At 42.7% G+C, this 24,476-nt stretch overlaps 1 non-coding gene across 1 annotated transcript; it reads left to right on the forward strand.

Annotated features, from left to right (window-relative positions):
- Window positions 1-19,077: 19,077 nt before the first annotated feature.
- LOC119928067 lies at window positions 19,078-19,215 on the forward strand. Its single transcript, XR_005451023.1, has one exon. It is a non-coding gene; the product is annotated as a small nucleolar RNA SNORA7 (small nucleolar RNA).
- Window positions 19,216-24,476: the final 5,261 nt, after the last annotated feature.

Raw genomic sequence — 24,476 nt, forward strand, 5'->3', positions numbered from 1 at the left:
GGTGAATGGGGAACCACTGGGGATTCTTGAAGAGTGAGGAGATAAGGACTGAACATTTTTGTTGATAAACAACCCGTGAAGCAGAGTGAACTATGGACTGGAGTCGGAGAGACAGGAGGCCGGGAGGTCAGCAGAGACAGATGCAGTTGTCAAGGTGGGTTAGGATAAGTGCTTGGATCAGGACAGTAACAGTTTGGATGGAGAGGAAAGGGTGGAAACATCTTCCTTGTTTCATTTTCTCCCAACCTATGTGTCATCTATGACTCCTTTCTAGTTTTAGCCTGCTACATTCGCTTGGCCTCTAAATCTTGTCGGTTTTTGCTTCAGATTGTTTTCCAGATCTCCCCTCATTCTCTTCTTTACTCCCACCACCTGGGTTTGAGCCAGGATTACTATTATAACATCCTTACTGGTTTTCCTATTCTTCAGTTTTCTCCCATATTCTATATTATGAATATACATGGAACTTCTTAAAACGCAAAGCACTTAACTCCCCATCTCAAAAATAACTAATGATTACCCATTTATTTTTGCCTTAAACCAAAACACCTGATCATTGATTTGAAGGGGTTCTCCATCCTCTGTCTCCTTATCTTTCCATTATTTTCTCCTCCTTTACCCTGACTAGCAATCTTAACCCCTGCCACGGTCAATCGATCAATCAATCAATCATATTTATTGAGTGCTTACTGTGTGCCGAGCACTGTATTAATTGCTTGGGAAAGTACAATGTAAGAATATAACAGAGTAGGTAGACACATTCCCTGCCCACAAGAAGATTATGGTATGGAGGGGGAGACAGACATCATTATAAATAAATAAACTATGGATATGTATAAAAGTGCTGTGGGGCTGAAGGAGGGGTAACCTAATTTGATCCTGCCTTTCTCCTTCCATAATGCTTTCTTCCTTTTCCAAGGGGAAAGGATCCTACTTGGGGAAACCAAGAAATCCAAACCTGGATTTAGTAAAATTTGTCATGGAATCAAAGAGAGGATATCATAACACTTTTCATCTGATCCATTCAATAGCCATTCATTAGCCTGAGAGAGTTCTCTGAGGGCAGGGATCATTTTAATAACGCTATTGTACTCTTTTAAACTCTTAGTACAGTGCTCTGAATGCAGTAAATGCTCAATAAATGTTATTGATTAATCCAAAGTCAACTCCCTATTTTTGTGGGTGTTTCCATTTGAGTTTTTGCTTCCTTGCCAAATGTCTTCCCTCTAAAGGAGGGACTCAGAAGCTTAGAAGCTCAGAGCTTGTCTGGTTCAACCAGAGCCATGACATTAATTCATAGCACTGTGTGCATTGCAAAAAATAAAATCTCCTCTGGGCTGAGATACTTTTCTTTACCTTTCCCATTTCCTTTCCCATCGGGGATCTGAATTTGGAAAGGCAGCGCAGAAAGAAAGATGAAACTCCAAGGTCCCTTAAGTTCAATAGCAGATTATTCATATTCTCCTGGCCAGTGGTTCTTGCCAGATGGAGCCCGGTTCGTTTGCAGATATTATGTTCTTTTCATCCAGAGTAGAGATTTGCACACGTCTGGGTGGGAGATGAGAAATTCCACTGAGTGTTTACAAGCTTTCCTAGCCAGATGAAGCCAGTGCAGTTCCCAAAAGACTCCTGCCCATCAGCAAATCAAAGCAGAGATCTTTTAAAATGAATCAAACAGACATTAAAGGTGTTGGAAGAGGGGCTGGCTTGAGCAGTGATTTTACCAGTTTAAAACATTGATGGTGGCCATCAAAGATTCGTTATCAGGGGTTGTGCTTCGATGTGATGCTTTTAATTTACCATGGCAGCCTCAAGATGAGGGATACAGAACAGAGATGGAGAGAGAAAGAGAGAATTCTTCAAACAAAAGAATATCTGATGATACAGTGAACTAAAATAGTTGCAAGAGGAAAATTATTTTGCTATTCTCTCTATAATCTGAGTGGTTTCTGAATCCTGGAGAGAGAGCCTGGAGCCATTTCTGCCAGCCACAGCCACTAAGAGCAATGTGAACAAACCCAAAATGCTTAAAGTATTCAGTGTTTCAGTAATGGCAGTGGTTCACGTCTGCTCCTTTTTGTTTTCTCAGTCTTTGCAGTATCTTTGCTCTTTCTATGTGTATAATTACTTGAGTCTGATGCTTGCTAGGACACAGTCAACACATGTCATGGGATCATGCTCTTTGTTTTTTAAATAGAGCTGTTTTTTCAAGCTCACACCCTGCAAAGATCATTAATACTTCCACATGCGTAATAGGAGGACTGTAAGTATTCACACTTTCCCTACCTCCCATCCACAGAGTAAGCACTTAACAAATGTCATTATTATTATTATTATTATCCATCTGTTCCTCTCACCAATCCCCATTTTTTAGGGTATTTATTAAGCGCTTTCTATATGCCAGGCACTGTACTAAAGAATGGGGTAGTTAGAAGTTAATCAAGTTGGACTCAGTCCCTGTCACACATGGGGCTTACAGTCTTAATCCCCATTTTACAGATGAGGTCACTGAGGCTCAGAGAGGTTAAGTCAGTCAGCTAATCAATTTATTGAACACTTATTGTGTGCAGATCATGGTACTAAATGCTTGGGAGGATACAATACAACAAAAAACAGACACATTCCCTGCCTATAACGAGCTTACTGTCTAGAGGGTGATACAGACGTTAATATATGTATAAGTGAATTACATGTGAATTACATATATGCAATAAACAAATTACATAAGTGCTGTGGGGTTGGGAGCAGGGATGAATTAAGGGAGCAAATCAGGGCGATGCAGAAGGGGGTGGGAGAAGAGGAAGGGAAGGCCTCTTGGAGGAGATGTACCTTCAATAAGGCTTTGAAGTGGGGGAGAGTAATTGTCTGTTGGATATGAGGAGGAAGGGCATTCCAGGCCAGGGCAGGATGTGGGCAAGATGTGAGGAAATTTTGTTTCATGTGGAGGTGGATGGGCAACCACTGGAGTTTCTTGAGGAGTAGAGAAAAAAGAACTGAACATTTTTTGTAGAATAATGATCCGGGCAGCAGAGTGAAGTATGGGCTGGATTGGAGAGAGGCAGGAGGTAAGGAGATCAGCAAAGAGGCTGATACAGTAATGAAGGTGGGATAGAATAAATGATTGGATTAAGGCGGTAGCAGTTTGGGTGGAGAGGAAAGGTCAGATTTTAACAGCGTTGCGAAGGTCAAACTGACAGGATTTAGTGATGGATTGAATGTGTGGGTTGAATGATAGAGCCGAGAGAAGGATAATGCCAAGGGTACAGGCTTGTGAGACAGGAAGGATGGTGGTTCCATCTACCATGATGGGAAAGTCAGGGGGAGGACAGGGTTTGGGTGGGAAGATAAGAATTTCTGTTTTAGACATGGAAAGTTAAGTGACTTGTCCAAGGTCATAAAGCAGACAAGTGGCGGAGCGCATATTAGAACCCAGGACATTCTGACACCCAGGACCGTATTCTGTCCACAAGGCCACGCTACCTCACTGGGGCTCTAGGTCTTAGGCAGGTATCAGGCATCTTGTGAAAGAAGGAGAAAGGAGAAGGGGAAAAATAAATGAAAAAGCTCCCAGCTTTGGAATGAACTCTTCTGTACCAGGGAAGCAGTGTGGTATAGTGGAAAGAGCACAGGCTTGGGAGTCAGAGGTCATGAGTTCTAATCCCACTCCCCCTCTTGGCAGCTGAGTGACTTTGGGCAAGTCACTTAACTTCTCTGTGCCTCAGTTACCTCATCTGTAAAATGGGGATTAAAGACAGTGAGCCCCATGTGGGACAGCCTGATTACCGTGTATCTACCTCAGTGTTCAGAACAGTGCTTGGCACATAGTAAGTGCTTAACAAATGCCATTATTATTATTATTATTATTATTATTATTATTATTACCACTCCTTGTCCTGATGAAGCTATGGACAAGGCACAGAAAGCAGAGTTGTTTGAGAAAAAAGCATTTTGTCTAAGCCCCGTCCAGTTTGAGTCAGTGGCATCATGTTATGTTGGTTATTAGTACCACTCCTCCTCCTGGTGAAGCTATGGGCAAGGCACAGAAAGCAGAGTTGTTCGAGAAAAAAGCATTTTGTCTAAGCCTCATCCAGTTTGAGTCTGTGGCATCGCTGTTATGTTGGGAGTGTTTTCCTAAGAAGCTTCTGACCTGGAGGTCCATCCCAAGGTGGGTCTTGAGCAAGGTTGGCGCTGGGTCATCTCTGTTTTGAGAGACCCCCAAAGCCTAGCTGATCTGAGCTGTAGGGGGTACATTTGTCTTTTCAGTTCACAGGGAAAATCATCTTGCTGGTTAGAGAGCCAGTATCCATCAATCAATCAGTCATATTTATTGAATATTTACTGTGTGCAGGGAACTGTACTAAGGACTCGGTAATGTAAAGTATGACAGAGTTGGCTGGCACAGTGCCCGCTTACAGTGTAGAAACTACTCTGCATGGTGTTCTCTCCGTCTCTCCCTGCCATAGTATGTTTACTTTGTAAACCAATGGCACTTGAAGAGAAACTCAACTCCTCTCCTTGAGCTTTCAAATAGTGTATTACTCACAACACTTATATCAACTTGTAATAAAAGTTAAAGGGTCTAATCATTCATTCATTCAAGCATATTTATTGAGGGCTTACTGGATGCAGAGCATTGTACTAAGCACTTGGGAAAGTACAATATTACAGTAAACAGACACATTCCTTGCCCACAATGAGCTTAGAGTCTAAAGGAGGAGACTGACGTTAATATAAATAAATAAATTACAGATATGTACATAGATTTTGTGGGACTTGGAAGGGGATGAATAAAGGGAGCAAGTCAGGGAGATGCAGAAGGGAGAGGGAGAAGAGGAATGGGGAGGCTTAGTTAGAGCAGGCCTCTTGGAGGAGATATGTCTTCAATAAAGCTCAATAATCCTCCCTATGCTTCTTGAAGATACATCTAAAATTGAATTCTCATCTGCAAAATACCTGCATTTCACCCAGGGTCTTCTGTGTGGTGAGCTCACAGTAAGCTGCCTTACCAGTGAGCTTACTATGTATCAGACACTGCACTAAGCACTGGGGTACATACAAGCTAATTGGGTTGGACACAGTCCCTGTCCCATAGGGCTCGCAGTCTTAATCACCATTTTCCAGATGAGATGGATGAAGCACAGATAAGTTAAGTGACATGCTCAAGGTCACACAGGAGATACATGGTGGAGCTGGGATTAGAAACCAGGTCCTTCTGACTCCCAGTCTCATGCTCTATCCATTAGGCCTTGCTGTTTCCCATATTCATTGGTATTTATTGAGCACTTCCCCTCTCAGGGTTACACCTGGAGAGTTACCAGTACTCTACCATTCATTCCTTCATTCAATCGTATTTATTGAGCACTTACTGTGAACAGAGCACTGTACTGAGTGCTTGGGAAGTACAAGTTGGCAACATATAGAGACAGTCCCTACCCAACAGCAAAAGTCTTGGCTATGGGAGGGAGAATCAAGCAGAGGCCTGCCCATTCCATTCCTAGCTTGGGAAGTGGCTAGCGAATGGAAGGCAATCTGCTACAAGTCAAAACTCCCCCATGCTGGGCAGCAGCAGCATGGAAGAGAGTCGAGGGCGGAGACTCGAGTTTACTGCGTGGAAGGTGGTAGTGGTAAACCACTTCCATATTTTTACCAAAAAAAGTCTACGGATACACTACCAGAATGATTGCAGATGGAGAGCAGGACGCTCTGGGAGAGATGTATCTGTTGTGTCACTATGGGTTGCAAATGACTTGATGGAATAAGACAAGACAATTGAGCACTTACTATATGCAAAGCCCTGTACTAAGCAGTTGGGAGAGTATATTACAACAGAGTTGGCAGATGTGTTTTCAGCCTACAATGAATTTACAGTCTAGAGGGCTCATTAATTTACATCACTCTCTTCTCCTTGCTACTCAGAAGCAGGTGCAGCATAGCTCAATGAAAAGAGCCCAGGCTTTGGAGTCAGAGGTCATGGATTCAAATCCCGGCTCCACCAATTGTCAGCTGTGCGACTTTGGGCAAGTCACTTAACTTCTCTGTGCCTCAGTTACCTCATCCGGAAAATGGGGATTAAGACTGTGAGCCCCCCGTGGGACAACCTGATCACCGACAACCTGATCACCTTGTAACCTCCCTAACACTTAGAACAGTGCTCTGCACATAGTACCACTTAATAAATGCTATTATTATTATTATTATTATTATTATTATTACTACCTATTGGTAAAATAGGACGTACCAACATTTCCATGCATATTCTCATGACTTTCCCTAGATTTTCTCCAGACTGTAAATTCACTGTGGTCAGGGAAAACATCTGCTGACTCTGTTGTACTGTACTCTCCCAAGCAGTTAGTATAGTGCTCTGCACATGGTAAGTGCTCAATAAATACCCATGATTGACTGATGACTTCCCTAATCGATATTAGGACCCTACAACAAAAATACCATTGTACATTGTAGTCCTGTTAGATTGAAAAAGGTGCCACTGAGGGTGAATTTCATCTCCAGGTGTGAATAAGTGTCCAGAAACCTGGTCGCAGGTTTGGAAGGAAGGTGGGACTATAGGGCTGAATCCAGAAAGAGTGGGGAGGTCCGAAAAAGAGAGAGGAGGGTCAGAGAGGAAGTGGTCAGAGAGAGGGAGAAAAAAAGGGGGAAGGAAGAAAAAGAAATTGAAAAGGACATTAGGAAAAAGTAGCTAGAATAAAAATAAATAAAAGGGGAAGACAGTCTTTCTCACTGCAGCAAACCACGATGCTGACAAAGCGTCTGTCTGCGGTTACTGGATACCTTATTGTCTAAGCCTCACTTGGAGTAGCTACACTGGTCCTGAAAGTGTGTGTGCAATTTTTTCTGCCTTAAAATCAACCACAAACCTCACTCGACTCTATCTTCTTGAAGCTGGATCCAAGCTCATTACATCGTCTCATCTCCAGAATATAGCTGAAAGATAATCAGGAGGGCTGGGTTTCCTGGAAATCCACCCTGTCTGGTTTATTCTGGAAATTACTTCCCCAAAGCCCCCTTTAAAGACTAAATATTTGTTTCAGTAAACACATTGAACTGAATTTAAGCAAGGTTGCATTTCTGCCCACCCATGTTAGAGAGTCCAGCAGGTTTCAGGTTGATGCCCAATCATCCCCAAGTTTGCTGAACCACAAATCATTTCTACTCCCCTTTGCTGGTGCTATTCTTTGCATTCCTTGATACCTGCCATTACCACAGCTAATTTATCTCACTCAGCTTCTGCTGACTCAAATGCCACCCATAAAGGCTTTGCTGTCAGTCACTGTCAGTCTTCCAGAAAAGCTGACAGTGGAATATAAAAATGCTTCCTGAGATTGTTTGCTCGGACTACAAGGTGGGAGAAGGTTGAACCAATTAGGACATTTAATAACAAAAACAAATGCTAGAAATGCTATAAAGGAACGAAAATAATGAAATGATGGGAATAATAATTTTAAAGAAGTTGGAGCACAGTTGATGAGTGAAGTATGTGGGGAAAAGGGAAATTGGAAATAACCATGATGAAAAGGAGAGAGAGAGAAAGGAACTGTGAGGGTGAATTTGAGCATGTTAGGATGTGAAAGGAGAGAGTCCTGCCTCAGGGAAAGGAATTTATCCTTGGGTCAGGTAGGAAAGGGAAGGGCCTGGAAGGAAATGGAGTTTCCAGCTGCATAGAGGCCTCCCATCTTGTATAAATCCTCTCGCTCCTTCTCTATGTTGCCTGTGACTGCCATCACTTCTGCAACTTAAAGCTCTCCAGAAGTCTAAGACAGAAAATGTTACGTTTTTACCTTCGGATGGTGAGGTTTCAAGACTCTCCATCACCTCGCCCCCTCCTACCTCACCTCCCTTATCTCCTTCTCCAGCCCAGCCGGCACCCTCCGCTCCTCTGCTGCCACTAACCTCCTCACTGGGTCTCGTTTTCACCTGTCCCACCGTCGACCCCCAGCCCACGTCCTTCCCCTGGCCTGGAATGGCCTCCCTCCGCACATCCACCAAGCTAGCTCTCTTCCTCCCTTCAAAGCCCTACTTAGAGCTCACCTCCTCCAGAAGGCCTTCCCACACTGAGCCCCTTTTTTCCTCTCCTCCTCCCCATCCCCCCCGCCCTATCTCCTTCCCCTCCCCACAGCACTTGTATATATTTGTACAGATTTATTACTCTATTTTACTTGTACACATTTACTATTCTATTTATTTTGTTAATGATGTGCAGATAGCTATAATTCTATTTGTTCTGACGATTTTGACAACTGTCTACATGTTTTATTTTGTTTGTCTCCCTCTTCTAGACTGTGAACCCATTGTTGGGTAGGAACCGTCTCTAGATGTTGCCGACTTGTACTTCCCAAGCTCATAGTACAGGTCTCTGCACACAGTAAGCGCTCAATAAATATGATTGAATGAATGAGACTGGACTGAACTCCAAACGTTGGGATCGTTTAGCCCATTTGGGGCTGGTTGGTCACATTGTGTAGGTGCTTAGAGACACTAGTTACCCCATAAAGGGTTGGAACAGACTCAAGGGATCCATTTTAGCAGGCACCTCATGGAGATCTGGATGGGTGAGTGGGGTAGCTCTGTGGCCTAGCATGCTGACAAAGAAAGAAGAGAGAAAGAAAGGATGGTATTTGTTAAGCACTTACTATGTGCCAAGCACCTTTCTAAGCACTAGGGTAGATACAAGGTCACCAGAGTGTCCCATGTGGGGCTCACACTCTTAATCCCCATTTTAAAGATAAGGTAACTGAGGCACAAAGAGGTTAAGGGGCCTGCCCAAGGTCACACAGCAGCCACGTGGCAGAGCAGGAATTAGAACCTATGTCCTTTGATTCCCAAACCTGTGCTCTTTCCACTAAGCCATGCTGCTTCCCGTAATAATAACAGTGGTGCTTGTTGGGCTCTAACTATTTGCCACGCACTGTTCTAAGAGCTGTAGATGCAAGTTAATTAGGTTGGACACTGTCCCTGTCCCACGTGGGGCTCACAGCCTCATTCCCCATTTTACAGATGAGGTATCTGAGACACAGGAAGTGAAGTATCTTGCCCAAAGTCACACAGCAGACAAGTGGCAAAGCCAGGATTAAAACCCATGACCTTCTGATTCCCAGGTCCATGCTGTAGCCACTTCACCATGCTGCTACTCACAATTATGGTACTTGGTAAATACTTACTATGTGCCAAGCACCATTCCAAGCGCTGACGTAATAATAATAATGATGATGATGGCATTTATTAAACGCTTACTATGTGCAAAGCACTGTCTTAAGCGCTGGGGAGGTTACAAGGTGATCAGGTTGCCCCATGGGGGGCTCACAGTCTTAATCCCCATTTTACAGATGTGGTAACTGAGGCAGAGAGAAGTTAAGTGACTTGTCCAAAGTCACAAAGCTGACAATTGGCAGAGCCGGGATTTGAACCCATGACCTCTGACTCCGAAGCCCATGGTCTTTCCACTGAACCATGCTGCTTCCCAGGGTAATTAGGTTGTCCCATGTGGAGCTCACAGTCTTAATCCCCATTTTCCAGATGAGGGAACTGAGGCACAGAGAAGTTAGAGAAGCAGCGTAGCTTAGTGAAAAGAGTCCAGGCTTGGGAGTCAGAGGTTGTGGGTTCAAATTCTGACTCTGCCACTTGTGTGCTGTGTGACTTTGGGCTGGTCACTTCACTTCTCTGTGCCTCAGTTATCTCATTTGTAAAATGGGGATTAAGTCTGTGAGCCCCACGTGGGACAACCCGATTACCTTGTATCTACCCCAGCACTGGGAACAGTGCTTGGCACATAGTAAGCGCTTAAATACCAACATTATTATTAAGTGGCTTGCCTAAGGTCACCCAGCAGACAAGTGGCGGAGCTGGGATTAGAACTCACTCCCTCTGAGTCCCAAGCCTGTGCTCTTTCCACTAAGCCGCTGCTCAGATCACAATACCAGTTTTTCAGGATATTTATTGAGCCCCTACTGTGTGACAGAGCACTGAACATCAGATAGCAAGGCAGGCAAGACCACAGATAGTGAAAACCTGGGATGCAGGATTCACAGAGATTGGTTTGTCAAGAGCCGCTTTCAAATACAGACACAGTGAGTGCAGAAGACAGGATAAACTCGCTCCAAGCCATGCGGGCAGGAGTGTTCATTTCTCATCGATCTTTTCAGCCTTGCTTCCAAACAACAATAGGATCGCATCACTGAGTGTGTCACCTTTGAAAATAAAAGCCAACTAGATATAAGTTAGGTTGGGCACAGTCCCTGTCCTACATGGAGAACGCAGTCTAAGTAGGAAAGTAGGGGTTATTCCCCATTTTGCAGATGAGGTAACCGAGGCACAGAGAAGTGAAGTGACTTGCCCAAGTTCCCAGCAGACCTGGATTAAAACCTAGGTCCTCTGATTCACAAGTCCGTGCTCTTTCTACTAGGCCACACTGTTTCAGTAATTACAATAATAATGACAATAATAATTATAATGACGGTGGTATTTATTAAGTGCTTATTATGTGTCAAGCACTGTTCTAAGTGCTGCGGTAGATACAAGCTAATCAGTTTGGCTCAGTCTTAATCCTTATTTCACAGATGAGGAAACTGAGGCACAGAGCAGTTAAGTGATATGCCCAAGGCCACAAAGCAGACAAGTGGCAGAGCCATGATTAGAACCCAGGTCCACCTGACTCTCAGGCTTGTTGTCCATCCACGAGGCCATGCTGCTTCCAACTTGTACTTCCCAAGCACTTAGTACAGTGCTCTGCACACAGTAAGCGCTCAATAAATACAATTGATGATGATGCTTCCCCACTAGGATTTTAACTAGACTCTTGCTAGGATTGGAAAGCAGCAAATGCCCCGGTAAATTCTGTAATCAGTCCTTTCCCTTTTCTTCCTGAAGATGGTGATTACGGTGGCATCTTTCAAGTCTTGTGGCACTTTCTCCATGTCCCATTTGTTAAGAAAGAGCTTGTGCAAATGTCTGGGAATTAGGCCACTTGCTGGAAGATTTCAGAAGGAATACCACGATATCCTGGTGCTTACCGTTCTTCGTGCCTTTGACTCTCGTGGTTACTTATTTAAAAATCGGAGTAGGATTCCGGTTCTGAAAATGCAGAATCATGTATGCACCATTCACCATTTATGTAGACATGAATCCCAATGAGGTGATGATGTTTAAACGGTATAGTTCCATCTGCCAGCTATGTGGAGAGCAAAATTTAAGCAGAGGGAGAACATTATTAGCCAGTTCTTAGAGCACACATAGTAAATTCCTAGCTGCTTTCTTTTTAAAATGAGGTCTGTAGTGTGTCTCAGTTTCCTTTATGAAATGTAAACACCAATTCTATAAATGTGTGTCAGATTTACCTAGCAAATTCTGAAAGGGTTTTGCTGAAGTATGCTGATTAAAAAGGTACTGAAGATGTTTCACACCACGTGAACCTTTTTATGCAGTAAGAGCTGGCTAGAAAATATTTATTTATAAAACTGAAAGTTTAAACTCTTGGTTCCAAAATGCACCGTACTTCTCTGGCACCCTCTTGACTCCAACCGTTGTGTAAAGTATCCCCAAGCTCAATTCCCTGTATGCTGTTGTGCAAGTGTGTGCATATGTGTGAGTCTTCTAGACTGTGAGCCCGCTGTTGGGTAGGGACCGTCTCTATTTGTTGCCAACTTGTACTTCCCAAGCACTTAGTACAGTGCTCTGCACACAGTAAGCGCTCAATAAATACGATTGAATGAATGAATGGGAATGCCTCTTGATGCAGTGACTGTGCCAGATTTTCACTTTCAAATAGGCTGAGAAATTACAGGACAAATTTTCCAATTTCCTCAGAATTAGGGAGAGACGATGTTCTGTACTCAAGAAATTGTCTCCCCCTCTAAAATCTTTCACTCCATTGTTCTGGAAAATTGCCCCATTTTCCAAACTAATTGGAAGAACTCATTCTTACTTCAGCCTAGCCCACACACTTGGCTCCTCTAAGCACCAGTTTGGTTGCTATGCCTCAATCTCATTTGTCTCACTGTTGACTCCTTTCCCTGGGCTGGAATTTTCTGCTCCTCCATATGGCCCAGACCACCACTTTCCCCACCTTCAAAGTCCCATCTCCTCCAAGATATCTTCCCTGCTTGAGTCCTCTTTTCCTCGACTCCCTCTTCCTTCTGTGTCACCTATGCGCTTATATTTGTACCCTTTAAACCTGATATCAGTTCCACCCGAAGCCCCACAGCACTTATATCCTAATTTGTTTAAATTAACATCCATCTCCCCATCTAGACTATAAGCTCCTTGTAGGCAAGGAACTTGTCTACTGATTCCTTTCATTCCTTCATTCGTTCAACTGTATTTATTGAATGCTCACCATCCTAAGCCCTTGGGAAAGTACAGAACAACAATAAAAGTAACATTGCCTGCCTGCAACAAGCTTACAGTCCAGAGTGGGGGAGACAGACATCAATAGAAGTAAATAAAATGGTAGAAATGTACATGCATGCTGTGGGACTGGGAGTGGGGAAGAGAATAGGGAACAAGTCAGGGTGATGTAGAAAGGAGGGGGAGATGAGGAAAAGTGGGGCTTGCTTTAGGAAGGCCTCTTGGAAGAAATGTGCCTTCTGTTATATTGTACACATAAATGTGCTGAGTTTGGTGCTCTGCAGAGAGTAATTGCCCAGTAAATGCCATTAATTGACTTCTTACGTCTGGATTGATCTCGTCAAACCCAGGCTGGTAGACTCCTTCCTTTAAGGTGATCAGCAGGGTTGCGAGGGGAGAGTTGGTCTGTGGAAGGGTAGCATTCTGTAGGCTCAGGTTAGATGGTCAGAGCAGGAGGCCAAACCTGGCCTGACATGTTAAAATATCCCCATTAGAAAGAAATAGCAGTGTGGCTCAGTGGAAAGAGCTTGGAGTCAGAAGTCATGGGCTCAAATCCCGGCTCTGCCAATTGCCAGCTGTGTGACTTTGGGCAAGTCACTTAACTTCTCTGTGCCTCAGTTACCTCATCTGTAAAATGGGAATTATGATTGTGAGCCCCATGTGGGACAACCTGAACACCTTGTACCTCCCCAGCACTTAGAACAGTGCTCTGCACTTAGTAAGCGCTTAATAAATGCCATTATTATTACAATGGGAATGAAGACTCTGAGCCCCCTGTGGGACAACCTGATCACCTTGTAACCTCCCCAGCGCTTAGAACAGTGCTTTGCATATAGTAAGCGCTTAGTAAATGCCATTATTATTATTATCATTTAAAATCATGGTATTTAATGAGTGCTTACAGTGTGCTGAGCACTGTACTAAGTGCTTGGAGAGCAGCAGTATGATAGACTTGTTATCAAAGAGTTTACATTCTAGAGGGCGACAGACATTAAAATAAATTAAATAAATTTAAGTCTTGTTTCCTTCTCCACTAAGCCTTAATTTCCCCTACTCCCTCTCCCTTCTGTGTTGCCTATGTTCTTGGATCTGTACCCTTTAAGCACTTGATATTCACTCCACCCTCAGCCCAGGGCACTTATGTATATATCGATAATTTACAGCACGGCTTGGCGGAAAGAGCACAGGCTTGAAAGTCAAAAGATGGGGGTTCTTATCCCGGCTCCTCCAATTGTCTGCTGTGTGACCTTGGGCAAGCCACTTTGCCTCAGTTACCTCATCTGGAAAATGGGGATTAAGACTGTGAACCCCAAGTGGGACAACCTGATTACGTTGTATCTACCCCAGCATTTAGAAGAGTGCTGGCACATAGTAAATGCTTAACAAATGCAATTATTATTATTATTATCACTGTATCATCTACCTCCTCCTCTAGACTGTAAGCTCCTTGTGAGCAGGGAATGTGTCTATCAACTCTGTTGTAGTCTTTCAAGTGCTTAGTACAGTGCTCTGAACAAAGTAAATGCCCTCTAAATACCATTGATTGATTGATCAATTGGTAAAATACAGATAAGGGAAATGGTGGAATGTAAAGATAGGCTGCTTTTCACATGTGATAGCCTGTGAATAATGTGGAGAAAATGTATCCATCCATTTCAAAAATGGACCCCTTTTTTATTTTGATAGTATTTTGAAAGCAAGAAACTTGCTGGCTGGAAGACTCGATCGCAAGGCAATGACACACTTTCTGGGCAATAAATTTCTTCTCCAGCTTTAGGCACATTTTCTCTGATGCCACACTTGTAACTCTGCTTCTACCTTTTAATTACTTTCTGTTGTCAAAGTCTTGTTCTTGCTTTTAAAAATATCTAAGTTCACAAGTGCTGCTGTCATTTCTGGCGTGAGTGACAGCCACCTGCTTGAGCTGCCTGGACCTGATCTTGAAATCTAGTTCCTCTTGGAACACGTTGGGAGGAAAATGACTTCAACGGAGTGCCATATGCATAAGGATGCTTAAAATTTGACTTGATGCTGGCGTCTAAATATTTTTAAGTTGTTGTGACTTGAGAATCCTATTTAAATCAGAGCCGCTCTTCACATTATTGCTTGTCTGGAGTACATGCTGAGAGATTAGCAAAGAAGGTGTTGGTTAGGGATGCGGTATTTTTCAAGAAATCTCTGGTCTTCATGAAATGATAACTCTGAAATGTGATTAAGAAATTTAGTAAAACACGTGGGATTATTGTAGTCTTAATTATGGCCTTTCAAGGGTAGTCACTAGTACAAGTTTCATTATAATTTAATGTATAATAGATTGGGTAACATCTTTTATTATTGGTACAGTCATACATCATGTTCCTGATGGTTCTACTGACTTTAGGGCATTTAAAAATAGATTTGAAGCCTAATGTTTCCTAATTTTCAAATATTTGATTTTCAATAACGTGAAGCTGAAATTAAAATGTAAATGTACTCACATAGCCCTGGTAAGACACTTTTAGAGAGAACTGTTTCAGAAAAGGAATTGCACATTTTTCTATTTTGAAACCCCACAGACTGTGAGCAGAACTGGCTTCAATATAAGTCAGGAGTAGAATTAAAGTAGCTTTGAGTTCATAACTTGCATATTCACTGAAACTACAAAGGGAAACTACTGAAACTACTTCCAATCTGAGGTTAGAAAGGAACTTTGCTTCCATCCATGTTGGATGACACTTTCAGGGATTTCCTGTATCCTCTTGACAACTAAATAAGAACTCTGCATTATTACAATGCCATAGGAATATTCCACAAGCCTAATTTTCTATGATTTCCAAGGGCAGTAGTACATGGCACCTTCCAATTGTGTGCATCATTAAGCCTCATCGTTTCCATCTTCCTCCTGGTTTTCTATCGAGAAAGGTCATAGAGTCATAGTTTTTAGGTGTGATGTCAAAGAGCAAAATAGACTTGAGCTACTCCCCCTCCATCAGGCCACAAATAATGGTGGTGAAACACAAACACTTTTTCCCCTTTCTCATCTGTAGTAACTTTTCAGGGGAGGTGAGCCCCTCAAATGTTGCCTCCTTTAATCTGTGCACTAAGATTTTTCTTAAGGAAATTCCTTCCCCGGTCAAAATAAAAATCCACCTTTTTTTTTTCCAGAACTTCAAAGCTATGTCTTTCGTGGCTTGGGACCATGGGCCTTGGAGTCAAAAGGACCTGGGTTTTAACCCCGGCTAGGCCAATTGCTTGCTGTGTGACCTTGGGCAAGTTTCTTAACTTCTCTTTGTCTCAGTTTCCTCAGCTGTAAAATGGAGATACCTGTGCTCTGCCCAGTGTAGACTGTGAGCCCCATGTAGGACAGGGACTGTGTTCATATGAATTAAATTGTACATAGCCCAGTGCTTAAAACAGTGTTTGATGCATGATAAGTGCTTAATGAATGCCCTTAATACACACACATACACACAGACACACACACACATGTATATGTGTAGATATGTTTATATATATGTGTATATATGTATTTGTATATATGTGTGTATTTACGTATATATATGTGTGCATATATATACATAAATATATCTACACATATATGCATATTTCCCCTCTGACTTGCCGTAGACATCCTCCTCCACAAGATACCAAAAACCTTCTTGCGCATGAATTTTCCCTTAAATAAATGCCTTTCCCAGGAGAAGGTCCTCTCTGCAAAAGATTGTTAGGTCTTTCTTCAGAAAATTTGTCCTAGGTCTCCCAATTGAATGAGAATCCCGAGAGGCTCCCGCGGGCACAATTAGACTCCAGATGATTTAAAGAAGGAATACAGACGGGAAGTTAAAACTGTCAGACAAAATCTAGAGACCTGAATTCCGGCGTAGTTTTCAAATTCAGGGAGGTGCTCAAATCAGGAATTGAGAGAGCAGCGTGGGATAACTGTTCAGAGATTTCTAAATAGAAAACTGCAGGCCAGCAGCAGGGAGCAGTATGGAACCATCTTTGAAACTTTAAGAGGAATTGAAGAAAGCCAGGAAGTTGGGGAGGGGGAATGGAAGTGGTCCTTTTGACCTCCCCTTTTTATAAATGTGTCTTTGTATATTTGCATCATGAACTCGCTTGTAAGAATGTTCGGATGATGTTGGTATAATTCCTGCTCTGTTTTGCTCTTCCCTCCATCCCTGCTGTATCCCTGATTTTCCTATATTTGGGAGGGATTTCTTCCCCAGACGAGGATATTGTTTATGAGAAATAAATGCACCAAACTATATTGTAGGCCACAGTAACTTCCCATATGGAATTTATTAATCTACATTTCATACCTATCACCTGTATGGCTATGGAAACTCGAAGACATAGAGCATCTATATAGCCTGAATTTCTGCCAATATTTTCTCTTTGATTCCCCTTGCTAACCTTTTAGGTTACGGGATGTTATTACATTGTTGATCTCAGTTTGGTTCAATTTCTATTTAATTGAAGTTGGGATCAAATGTAATGTTTGAAGAGTAAGCAGAGCAAGGGAAACTGAACACACCCTCTTTAGCCTTGTAATATCAACAGTGAGAGTAAGCCCTGTTTTAATTAAAAAGATGAAACATTTAAGCCACCGCAGCATCTGAAATGGCACAATCTCACACCACCTTGGCTCGACACGCCTATAGTTCAATGCCAACCTTCCAGGAGCATTAACCCAGGGCGTCGAATATTCCCTCTCCTTCCTATGGAGGTTGGATGAGGGAAGACACTGGAATATTTGAAAATCAGACTCAGTCTGGCCCTAACTAGAACCATATCTTGTGAGGTTTGTCCTCTTGCTGTTCCGATTGCCTCGCATTGTTCGGTGAAGGGCTATCGGGATTGTTTCTGGACCTCTCTTTAACAGTCCAGAGTCTTAAACAGCAGCTACGCTTTGTCCAGCTGGAGCGTGAGCTACAATGTTATCCACCACTTAAAGCCACCTCTGTCACGTTACCACAGTCGTCGTCCCCCGTTTCAAAGTGAATTTTTAGAACACAACTGATTTTCTAAGGCACAAAACACACTCTCTCCCAAGTTACATTCACCCGAGCATTAAAGAAAGATACAGCGATATTCCATATCAAGAAGGTTAAACTCATAGGATAATATGAAAACATTCATTTTACCCTGGCTAACCTGTAAAGATTTCATTTTGTTTCGTTTATCTTCTCTCTTACCCTATGCTAAACCCATCCCTGGCTTCGATGAAAGAATCATGTCTCCATTCATTTCCTATCTTGCTGAATTGCCTCTGCATTTCCCATCATCTGCACATAATCCTATTCTCTCCATTATTGTCTTAATACCAAGTACAGCACAAGATAATGGATAGGCACCGTAATAACACTGTGGCCTCTAGGAGCCCCTCGAGGGAAATATCTTTGACGCGGGTGGAATATTAATGCATCCCAGGCCCTGATCTTCCTCTTTCACTTCATCTCCTGTTTTCTAAACTACATAATGACTTTCATATACATGACAAAAGCATTAAGATAGAAAAAGACCCATTGATGAGGAGCAGGACTATGAGGTATTAAGAAGCTCTAGTCTCACTTTGTATGATTTTTGACCACAGTGAGAGACTATGTCTACAGGTAATTTCCCATTTGAATAGACACCGGCGTAGAGAGCATTATCGTAGTCTGTTCATCCAAGTGCCCGTCGCAAGCGCTGTGTGAAAATAAATTAAAATGTAATTCTTCGATAATGCATCCGTCTATGGGATGATTTTCAACAGATTAAAAACAAACACCTTGATATCACTTAGACTAGAGGCTGGATGGCTCCTGGGAAGTTTAATCAGTGGCAGATTATGAATGGAACAGTAAATCAAAGCAGGCTACATTAAACCATGTAGATTATGTTGTAACAACCATTTACTGTACCTAATTTTTTAATAAAAGAGAAAGAATTGATTTTTCTACACATAAATATTGCTGTCTAATAGAACTCTACAGTTGATATTGAAAAGGGACAGCTGGGGGAAATTATGCCTGTTGCGTGATCGCGATAGTGTGATTTCTTCATCTGTGAAGCGAGTGCATTAACTTCATTAATTCATTAATTCTTAACTTCATTAATGCACTCTCGACTTCACTGTCCTCTGCCGTTTTGAATTCGCAGCTCCAACTGTGAGTAGAAATGTGGTGGGCAAGGGAGATTTGGGGTCAAGGATTATCTTGAGGAAGTGGCCTAAAGGAAAGAGCACGGGCCCAGAAGTCACCGCCGTTTTTTTAAAGATTGAAATGTTAAAGATTGAGGGAAAGAGCATTTGCCCACAAGTCCCGCTGTTGGGTAGGGACTGTCTCTATATGTTGCCAACTTGTACTTCCCAAGCACTTAGTACAGTGCTCTGCACACAGTAAGCGCTCAATAAATACGATTGATTGATTGATTGATTGGCCTAGAGGAAAGAGCACAGGCTCAGAAGTCACCACCGTTTTCTTAAAGATTGAAATGTTAAAGATTGAGGGAAAGAGCATTTGCCCACAAGTCCCGCTGTTGGGTAGGGACCGTCTCTATATGTTGCCAGCTTGTGCTTCCCAAGCGCTTAGTACAGTGCTCTGCACACAGTAAGCGCTCAACAAATATGATTGAATGAATGAATGAAGTCATGAGACCTGGTTTCTAAACCTAGTTCCACAATGTGCCTGCTATGTAACCTGGGACAAGTCACTCAATTTCTCTGTGCCTCAGTTTACTCATCTGTAAAATGGGGATCCCCTCTCAGGGTCACACCTGGAGAGCTTCCTGTACTCTACCAGTCTCTACTATGGGAGGGAGAGTCAAGCAGAGGCCTACCCATTCCATTCCTAGCTTGGCCAGTGGCTAGTGAGTGGAGGGCCATCTGTTACAAGTCAAAACTCCACCGTGCTGGGCATCATCATCATCATCATCATCATCATCAACATCATCATCAATCGTATTTATTGAGCACTTACTATGTGCAGAGCACTGTACTAAGCGCTTGGGAAGTACAAATTGGCAACATATAGAGACAGTCCTTACCCAACAGTGGGCTCACAGTCTAAAAGAGCGACATAGGAGAAAGTTGAGGGTGGGGACTCGAGTTGACTCATTGCAGGAGGAGGCAGTGGTAAACCACTTCCATGTTTTTACCAAGAAAACTCTATGGATACACTACCACAACGATCGCAGATGGAGGTGGGGCAATCCGGGAGAGAGGCATCCATGGCGTCGCTATGGGTCGGAGACAACTCGACGGCATAAGGCAAAATGGTGATATGAGCCCCAGGTGGGACAGGGACTGTGTCTGATCTGATTACCTAGTATCCACCCCAGGGCTTAGTATAGTACTTGGCAGTCTTAGTAAGGAGGGAAGAAGGGCGAGGGTAATGGATTTAATGAAGTGAGAAGAGATAATAATAATAATGATAGCATTTATTAAGCGCTTACTGTGTGCAAAGCACTGTTCTAAGCGCTGGGTACATTACAAGGTGATCAGGTTGTCCTACGGGGGGCTCACAGTCTTCATCCCCATTTTACAGATGAGGGAACTGAGGCCCAGAGAAGTGAAGTGACTTGCCCAATGGGACCAGAAGCACAGGTAGAGGGGGGAGAATAGAAAGGACTTCACAAACTCCACAATTATTATTTATAAATACTAATGATTAGCTGATAGGGCGTTCCACAGAAATTCTTCTCCGGAGAACTGAATAGCACGGAAGAAATGATGGCAAATAGAAAGAAGATAAAGTTATTGGGGTTAAAACAGAGACTATGCAGAAGTGACTGGATTTCAGTGTGGTTCTGTGGTGATAGCGCCTCAATAAGAAAGCACCACGGACAATGTCGGTCAGAGGAAAGAAACTCAGCCTTGAGATAGCCACAAGAGAGCACTGCTGCTTTTCATCCTAATCAGCAAAGGCCGGCCTGCTTGGAAATTTATGTTCATTTTGGCGGTGGTAGTAGATATAATCATAGTATTTTCAGGGTGACCACTGGGTACAATGCACTGTACTAAGTGGCTGGAGGTGCCCATTCTTTTAGAATAATCTGGTCCGCAGTGTCAGTGGCTCGCACTGACAAGGATCTCTACAAGAGATCTCTGCCAGGGGAAGCAGCGTGGCTCAGTGGAAAGAGCACGGGCTTTGGAGTCAGAGGTCATGGGTTCAACTTCCAACTCCACCACTTGTCAGCTGTGTGACTTTGGGCAAGTCACTTTACTTCTCTGGGCCTCAGTTCCCTCATCTGTAAAATGGGGATGAAGACTGTGAGCCCCCATGGGACAACCTGATCACCTTGTAAACTCCCCAGTGCTTAGAACAGTGCTATGCACATAGTAAGCGCTTAATAAATGCCATTATTATTATTATTATTATTATTATTATTATTATTATTATTATTATTATTACAGAGAGTTTTGCCCTGGGATCAAGGAAAAGTTCCCAGATGAGTCACTTGACTATTGTGGGTGATCTTATCCCGCACTATATCAGGAACCATAGATACCTGTTCTCCCTCCTATTTAGACTGGAAACCCCATGTGAGACTGTGTCCAACCTGATTAATTTGTATCTATCACATCACTTAGAACAGTGCTTGATGTAGTTCTTAACAGATACCATAAACATCGTCCTCATCAGAGAATTAGCAGGGTCATCGTCCTCATCAGAGAATTAACAGGGAGGAAAGAAGCCCTGGCTTTCTGTCACTGGTTTCTTGAAAGGGAATTCTAATCGATATTCTCTTCAGAAGCACCTTCTCATAAGGAGAAACACAAGGCTTTTGCTCTAAAGTGAAACTCTAAAATGAAACTCTAAATAAAGTGAAACTAGAAAGTGACACTCTAAAGTGACACTCTGTGTCCCCCCCCTTGTAGACTGTGAGCCTGCTGTTGGGTAGGGACCATCTCTATATGTTGCCGACTTGTACTTCCCAAGCGCTTAGTACAGTGCTCCGCACACAGTAAGCGCTCAATAAATACGATTGAATCAATGAATGAAGTTTGAAACAATAGAAATGGCATGCAGATCTCTGCTCCCTCCATCCTGGGAAATTCTACTCTCTCCACCTGTGTTCCTGACCTTACCTCATGGAATCCATCAGCGCTTAGGATAGTGCTTGGCACAGAATAAGAGCTTAACAAATGTCCTAATTATTATTATTCCAATAGCAGCCCATAAGTAGCTTACAAATTTGTCTTTGTGGAAGACTTTAATTTGTATCATTTATATCTGTGTTTTTACATTTGCAATAATGATAATAATAATGATGCTATTTGTTAAGCACTTACTATGTGCAAAGCACTGTTCTAGGTGCTGGGGGGGATACAAGGTGATGAGGTCGTCCCACTTGGGGCTCACAGTCTTAAATCCCATTTTACAGATGAGGTCACTGAGGCCCAGAGAAGTTAAGTGACTTGCCCAAAGTCACACAGCTGACAAGTGGCAGATCCAGAATTAGAACCCATGACCTCTGACTCCCAAGTCCGGGCTCTTTCCACTGAGCCATTGGTACCCAACATACGTTGGCAAGTTGGGTCAGGCTGTGTCCCTCATTATACTGCAAGCTCTTTGATGGTAAGCACAGGGCCCTCTTCTTATAGTGTGTTCCCTAGTGTTTAGTTCAGTCCCAAGAGGGAACGTTTCTATCAAACCTATTGGATTGTACTCTCCTAAGCGCTTAGTACAGTACTCTGCACCTAATAAGTACTCAATAAGCAGTGTGGTTCAGTGGAAATAGCACAGGCTTTGGAGTCAGAGGTCATGGGTTCTAATTCTGGCTCTGCCACTTGTCAGCTGTGTGACTTTGGGCAAGTCACTTAACTTCTCTGGGCCTCAGTACCTCATCTGTAAAATAGGGATTAAGACCGTGAGCCCCCCGTGGGACAACTTGATCACCTCGTAACCTCCCCAGAGCTTAGAACAGTGCTTTGCACATAGTAAGCACTTAATAAACACCATTACTATCGTCATTATTATTGATTGATTGACTAGGTGGCCAATAATGTTGCAGCCCCTGAAGGATTCATCTAGAACTGACTCTCATGAACTCATTACAGCTGAAACCAATTCTAATTTTACAATTCCCTAGAAATCTTTACATCCCAAACTTTAACCCTAACCCTTATCCTGACCTCAACCTTAAACTTCACTTAAAAAAAAAAATGTTTTTAATACTCTGTGCATTGTGATCTGTTGGTAGTTTGAAAGCTAGGGAATTGTTGAATAGTCTCGATACTGGAAAATGATATCGGTGCATTTCAAACAGATCAAATCTATTTCAAAACTATTTCAAACCCTCCAGACTGTAAGCTTGTTGTGGGCAGGGAACAGGTCCATCAACTCTGTTGCATTATACTCCCCCAAGCACTTAGTTCAATGGTGAATACAATACGCAGCGTCGCCTTTTAGATAAATCATTGGGAATCAGGACTGGGTTCTAATCCCAGCTCTGTCACTTGTCTGCTGTGCGGCCTTGGACAAGTCATTTAATTTATCTGTGTCTCACCTCATCTTCAAAATGGGAATTAAGACTGTGAGCCCCATGTGGGACATGGACTGTGTCCAACCTGATTAGCTTGTATCTACCCTAGCACTTTGTACAGCACATAATAAACACTTAACAAATACCAAAAAAAAAGCACTTAACAAATGTGATGGATTGATTGATGTATTGATCCAGAAAGGAAAAGGATTCAACATCACCTCACACTAGAAATTGGAGTTCACCCCTTTAAATCCATTGTAATATCCTGCCAAATTATCTTGCTGTTTCTGATTTCAGAAGCACTCTCTGGCTAACCAAAAGTGACATTATTTGTGATTTGAGCAGCAACGTCTAAGGCTGTGTGGTTTTTCAACCCGTGGTGGTGGCAAAGTATGTTTTAAAATGTGTCAAATGCACTACAGGAAATTTCATTTGCAAATGCTAAATGTCTCTGTGGGTTTGTTAATCTAGTTTTAATGTCAGATGAAAGCTTGTTTAAAGCCAAATCACAAGTCACCGTCATCTAGGTCAGCGTCACATCAATGCCATATATCAGCAAGATGCCAACCCCTCGCCACCACCCCCTTAACTCCAATTGGCAGGGAATGTGCATGTCTTGATTTCTGTTTTGCCTTTTGAAGAGATAGACAGACAGCCCCTAAAAGAGTGGAAAGAATACCCGTTCATCTAGAAAACACTAACAGTGTTTACCACTTTCACATCTACTGAACAGACTTCCCTTAGAGGACAGAACACGGGCCTATTGCTTTATCGTACTTTCCAAATGCTTAGTACAGTTCTCTGCATACAGTAAGTGCTCATTCATTCATTCATTCAGTCATATTTATTGAGCACTTATTGTGTGCAGAGCACTGTACTAAGCGCTTGGGAAGTACAAGTTGGCAACATATAGAGATGGTCCCTACCCAACAGTGGGCTCACAGTCTAGAATAAATATGATTGAATGAATGAATGAATAGGCCTGGGAATCAGAAGGACCTGGGTTCTAATTCCAGCTCCACCACATATGTGCTGTGTAACCTTGGGCAAATCACTTCGCTTCTCTTGGCCTCAGTTACCTCCTTTGTAAAATAAGGATTAAAACCCTGGGCCCCCTGGGCCCCAGAGAAGAAGTGTGGCTCAGTGGAAAGAGCACGGGCTTTGGAGTCAGTGGTCATGGGTTCAAATTCTGGCTTCACCAATTGTCAGCTGTGTTTCTTTGGGTAAGTCAGTTAACTTCTCTGTGCCTCAGTTACCTCATCTGCAAAATGGGGATTGACTGTAAGCCCCCCATGGGACAACCTGATCACCTTGTAGCCTTCCCCGCACTTAGAACAGTGCACATAGTAAGTGCTTAACAAATGCCATCATCATTATTATTATTACTATGTGGAACAGGGATGATCTAACCTGCTTAACCTACATCTATTCCAGCACTTAGAACAGTGTTTGACACAGAGTAAGCACTTAAAAAGTACCACAATTATTATAATTATTCCCTTCCTTTGTAACCTGTCCAGCTACTGCTGGGCCATCCACTTTATCAATCAGTCAATCAATGGTATTTTTTGAGCACTTATTTGGGCAGGGTTTGGACTAAGTGCTTCAGGGAGTACAATGCAGCAGAATTAGAAGATAGGTTTCCACTTAACTGTGAAAAGAACTGA

The sequence above is a fragment of the Tachyglossus aculeatus genome, chromosome 4 (assembly GCF_015852505.1).
Source record: "Tachyglossus aculeatus isolate mTacAcu1 chromosome 4, mTacAcu1.pri, whole genome shotgun sequence".
In the NCBI taxonomy this organism is placed as follows: Eukaryota; Metazoa; Chordata; class Mammalia; order Monotremata; family Tachyglossidae; genus Tachyglossus; species Tachyglossus aculeatus.